The sequence below is a fragment of the Pelodiscus sinensis genome, chromosome 20 (genome assembly GCF_049634645.1).
Source record: "Pelodiscus sinensis isolate JC-2024 chromosome 20, ASM4963464v1, whole genome shotgun sequence".
In the NCBI taxonomy this organism is placed as follows: domain Eukaryota; kingdom Metazoa; phylum Chordata; order Testudines; family Trionychidae; genus Pelodiscus; species Pelodiscus sinensis.
The window spans coordinates 26,549,491-26,554,937 of record NC_134730.1 but is presented as its reverse complement, the minus strand read 5'-3'; the positions used below and the strand labels follow the sequence as shown (position 1 = coordinate 26,554,937).

The 5,447-nt window shown below is 49.5% G+C and overlaps 1 protein-coding gene across 1 annotated transcript in view; it reads left to right on the top strand.

The window, feature by feature from the left end:
• The window catches only part of SLC39A11 (solute carrier family 39 member 11), a 309,601-nt gene that overhangs the window by 2,314 nt on the left and 301,840 nt on the right, over positions 1-5,447 (top strand). The window lies entirely within an intron of this gene.

The window sequence follows — 5,447 nt, the reverse complement described above, 5'->3', positions numbered from 1 at the left end:
CTGGGAATCGAATCGGCCCCTTTGTTTGGACATAAAGTCCAAGGTGGAGAAAAATGGCATGGAAAAGCTAAACACCCAGCCTGAAATGTAATAAAGCACCTCTTGGCCTGAGGCTATTTTCCATGCCAGGAGAAAGGCAGAGTTATGTTAATTTTAATCAGAGCTATTGTTAAAGGCGCCGTGCAGGTCCCCAGCTTGGCTACTGGAAAGGTGAGCTGCAATTTTAATCCTCTCCTTATAGTTAGGGAAAAGGTTTTGTGGTTTCTTTGTGTGACATGCCAGTTAGAGCTAGACACAACACAGAGATAGGGGTTCAAGCCCTTTCCCACCCATCTCTCTGCTGAGTCCTCTCATTCCTGCCTCTCCCCAGCACACCCTCCCATTCCGGTCTTGGACTCTACATCCAGGGCTCCTCAGTCCAACCCCCAGTCTCCCTTACAGTACGGTCTGGCAGTGGCCTCTGTAAACTGTGTGCTCGTGCGCTTGTCCCTTACTAATCTGCTAGAGTTCTTTGTGGGGGTCAACAAACATGTGGACAAGGGGGATATAGTGCACTTAGATTTCCAGAAAGCCTTTGACAAGGTCCCTCACCAAAGGCTCTTAAGTAAAGTAAGTTGTCATGGGATAAGAGGGAAGGTCTTCTCATGGATTGATAACTCATTAAAAGACAGGAGACAAAGGGTAGGAATAAATGGTCAGTTTTCAGAGTGGAGAGAGGTAACTAGTGGGGTCCCCCAAAGTCTGTCCTATTTAGTCCTATTCAACTTATTTATAAATGATCTAGAGAAAGGGGCAAACAGGGAGGTGGCAAAATTTGCAGATGACACCAAACTGCTCAAGATAGTTAAGACCATAGCAGACTGGGAAGAGCTTCAAAAAGCTCTCACCAGACTAAGGGTATGTCTACACTACCCTCCTAATTTGAACTAGGAGGGTAATGTAGGCATACCGCACTTGCAAATGAAGCCCGGGATTTGAATTTCCCGGGCTTCATTTGCATAAGCCGGGCGCCGCCATTTTTAAATCCCGGCTAGTTCGAACCCCGTGCCGGGCGGCTACGAGGAGTAACGGTAGTTCGGACTAGGAAGCCTAGTCCGAACTACCTAGTCCGTGCCGCATGTAGCCGCGCGGCACGGGGTTCGAACTAGCCGGGATTTAAAAATGGCGGCGCCCGGCTTATGCAAATGAAGCCCGGGAAATTCAACTCCCGGGCTTCATTTGCAAGTGCGGTATGCCTACATTACCCTTCTAGTTCGAATTAGGAGGGTAGTGTAGACATACCCTAAGTGATTGAGCAACAAAATGGCAAATGACATTGAATGTGGATAAATGTAAAGGAATGCACACTGGAAAAAATAATCCCAACTATACATATAATATGATGGGGATTAATTTAACTACAACTACTCAAGAGAGAGATCTTGGAGTCATTGTGGATAGTTCTCTGAAAACATCCAGGCTATGTCTACACTGGCGTGATCTTGCACCAGAAATATGCAAATGAGGCTAAGCGTGGAATATCGTCGAGCTTCATTTGCATATCTAATGAGCTACCATGTTGCAGAAGAGGCTTTTGCGCAAGAAGGAGCATCTACACTGCCCCTTCTTGAGCAAGAAAAACCCTCTTGCGCAATGACATTATTCCTGAAAATAATCAGCGGAACGTCATTGTGCAAGAGGGTTTTTCTTGCGCAAGAAGGGGCAGTGTAGATGCTCCTTCTTGCGCAAGAGCCTCTTCCGCAATATGGCGGCTCATTAGATATGCAAATGAGGCTCGGCGATATTCCACGCTTAGCCTTATTTGCATATTTCTGGCACAAGATCGTGCCAGTGTAGACATAGCCCCACTCTGTGTGCAGGGGCGGTCAAAAAAGCAAATAGAATGTTAGGAATCATTAAAAAAGAGATAGAGAATACGACAGAAAATACCTTAATGCCTCTATATAAAACCATGGGACGCCCACATCTTGACTGCTGTGTACAGATGTGGTCACATCATCTCAAAAAAGATATTTTGGCATTGGAAAAGATTCAGATAAAGACAACAAAAATGATTAGTGGTTTGGAATGGGTCCCATATCAGAAGAGATTAAAAAGACAGGACTTTTCAGCTTAGAAAAAAGGAGACTAAGAGGGGATATGAGAGAGGTCTATAAAATCATGACGGGTGTGGAAAAAGTGAATAAGGAAAAGTTGTTCAGTTATTCCCACACTATAAGAACTAGGGGTCACCAAATGAAATTAATAGGTAGCAGGTTTAAAACAAACAAAAGGAAGTTTTTCTTCATTCAGCGCACAGTCAACTTGTGGAACTCCTTGCCAGAGGATGTGGTGAAAGCTAGGACTTGAACACGGTTCAAAAAAGAGCTAGATAGATAGATTCATGGAGGTTAAGTCCATTAATGGCTATTAGCCAGGCTGGGTAGGAATGGTGTCCCTAGCCTCTGTTTCTCTGGAGGTGGGTGACAGAGGAGGGATCACGTGAGGATTACCTGTTGTGATCCCTCCTCTGAGGCATCTGGTATTAGCCACTGTTGGCAGAGAGGATACTGGACTAGATGGACCTTTGGTCTGACCCAGTGTGGCCGTTCTTATGTTCTTATGAGAGATTCAAATGCTGCCCAGCTGATTAGCAAAGTGCCCACAGCTAGGGTTTGTGTTTCTACTGGTGGTGCACATTCACCCATGCCTGGATGCACAGAACAAAATGTATTCCGCATCTGGATGGAAAAGATTAGTGGAAACATTGGTCCAGGGCTCCCCATCCCCAGCTGTGTCATTGCCTGGCATTCCTGATTAGCAAAGCCCGGTGCTGTTTTGGAAGCGAACGACTTGTGAACTTACATGAGTTACCTCGCGTCTTTAAGGGACAGGCACTCTGAGTGCAAAGGCAGGGCCTGCACGGATCTGGGCTCGTTTTTGGATTGATTTGGTTAAATCGATGCTCCCTGCATGGTGAAACCAACCTCCAGCCCCTCTCCTTGTCTCAGTGCTTGCAGGGGTGGCACTGTTCCTGCCTCCATCTACTTCTCCCTCTTACGTCGCCCTGTTTCCCTGCATTGCTGTTTCCACGTATGTACCCACGTGGCTATTTGGTGCGTGAGGCTCTCAGGGGCTGGGGGTCCCTGGCAGGGCTCTGGAAATACGAGGCCGTGGATACCTGCTTTTCCCGTCTACCAGCTGGATAGCCCAGCTGTGCTAAAGAGCCCCAGCGAGCTCCTACGCAGTTGTGCATCCGCAGTCTCTGCTTGAAATCAGCAACTTCTGCCCACCAGCCTCCTGCTTGCCATGTGAGAGCGCTGCCCCTCCCCTAGCTCCAGGCAGCTCCAGGCCTGGACTGAGCTCACACACCAGGTATGTGCCAGCTGGGCTGGCCGAGTTTCCTGCATTAGCACATCAGCGATTGCTGCAGAGTAACTGCCTTCTGCCTTGATATTCGGGGCATGGAAATAAGGCTCCGAGATGGTCCCTGGGAACAAAGGTGCCCTGGGAAAAGATGCCTGTCTCCTCGCCAGGGGCCTGCCCCGGGCACCTGGTACTTGGGCAAAACTCCCATGGCTGCCTGTGGAACTGGGAGGCGTGAGAAGTGCAGGGCTATGCCCCCAAGCAGGCCTGTGGCATGGGGTTGCGGCGTTGCCAGCTTCCAAGTTAACAAGGGGTTAACCTTAACCCTTAACTGTGCCCTTCCCCTTCTGCAGGCATGGGGGGGGGGGGGGGGGAACGGCACTTTGGCTGTTTGGGAGCTGGAGAGGAAGTTGCAGAACCCAGCTGGGTTGTTGGGTTGTAGGAAGGGACTGGGAGGGCAGGGGGAATCCGGGGGTCTGACTCCTTCACACCCCATCATCCTTGGAGGGTGGAGGTGGGGGGAGATCTTGCTGTCTCGGCTGCGTCTCCCCAGCGGGGTTGCTCCTCCAGCTCACAGTGTGTGTGTGTGTGTGTGTGTGTGTGTGTGAGAGAGAGAGATGTTACTGACTTTCTGAGATGAACAGAAAGAGAAGAGTGAGGGGGGATTTGAGAGCAGCCTTCAACTACCTGAAGGGAGGTTCCAGAGAGGCTGGAGAGGGGCTGTTCTCAGTAGTGACAGACGCAGAATGAGGAGCAATGGTCTCAAGTTGCAGTGGGGGAGGTCTCGGTTGGACATGAGGACCAACTGTTTCCCTAGGAGGGTGGTGAAGCGCTGGGCTGGGTTCCCTAGGGAGAGGATGGACTCTCCATCCCTAGAGGTGTTTAAGTCCCAGCTTGACCAAGCCCTGGCTGGGTTGATTGAGTTGGATTGGTCCTGCCTTGGGCAGGGGGCTGGACTCGATGACTCCTGACGTCTCTTCCAGCCCGAGGATTCTGTGATTCTACGATTCTAACCTACAAACCATGGCTGCAGCCACTGTTGAAGGTTCGCACCACATCTTGTACAAAGTGGGCCAGGCCAGGTGTCCATCGAAAGCGGATGATTCGCTGGTTCTGTTTGCCCTGCTCAGAGGCGTGTGTCAGTCTCATACGTGAAGCGGGGCATGTTGGCTCTGGACTCATATTGCAAACGTTTGCTTCTGGGACACATCCTCAGGCTTGGCCAACCACCTCAAGTGGTGCCCATCCGTGTCGGAGGAGCTTTGCTGTGAATGTTCAGACCAGCCTGTCAGCCAGGGCTGCTGTCTTAAAAGGACCAGGCCTGGACCGGTGACTTGCTCTTGAGAGAGACTCTATCTCGGGACATGAGTTCTCACAGCGAGAGCAATGCGATTCCCTCCACAGGGGCAAGGTCGTAAGAAGGGCCCGAGAGGTTCCTCGGTTTGTCTTCATTCCAGCTCATCACTTCTGGAGCATCTTTGCTATAAACTGAGCCCAAAAGGGAGGATGAGCCAACCTAGCAGAGGACGTATTCCAGAGACCTATTAGATAGCAGATTATTTCATCTTGGCTGCAAGCTGGCCCCGGGAACTTTGCAGTGAGTGTATGTAGTTTGATTCCTTTAGCAATTTTACTCTCATCTTTTTCTTCTTTTTATTAATCAACCTTTAGATCAGGGCTACTCAACTTTGGAAGCCCCGGGGCCCACACCAATATTCACGGCACATGCCCAGGGCCACAACTTAAGTGTAGTTGCATGTACATGCAAATATATATGCAAATAGCTTCTTTCACACTGATGGGCATGAATACAAAAATTCAGGCAAGACTATACAACACACAGTCCCCATTTAAGTCAGGTCTGCTGACATTGATAAAATGCAATATTTCCCCAATTGCCACCCATATGACAGCACTTTTCGTGAACAATGACAGTCCAGGAATTGAACTGCTAAACCACATCTCAAGAGAAAATTGTTATATTGACTCCTTTTTCGTTTTGCCTCCCACCCGTGAGCTGCCAACAAACAGCCCATGGGCCGCATGTTGAGTAACCCTGCCTTAGATGGTAAATTCGAAAGGATTGGCCCAGCGGGCTCTTT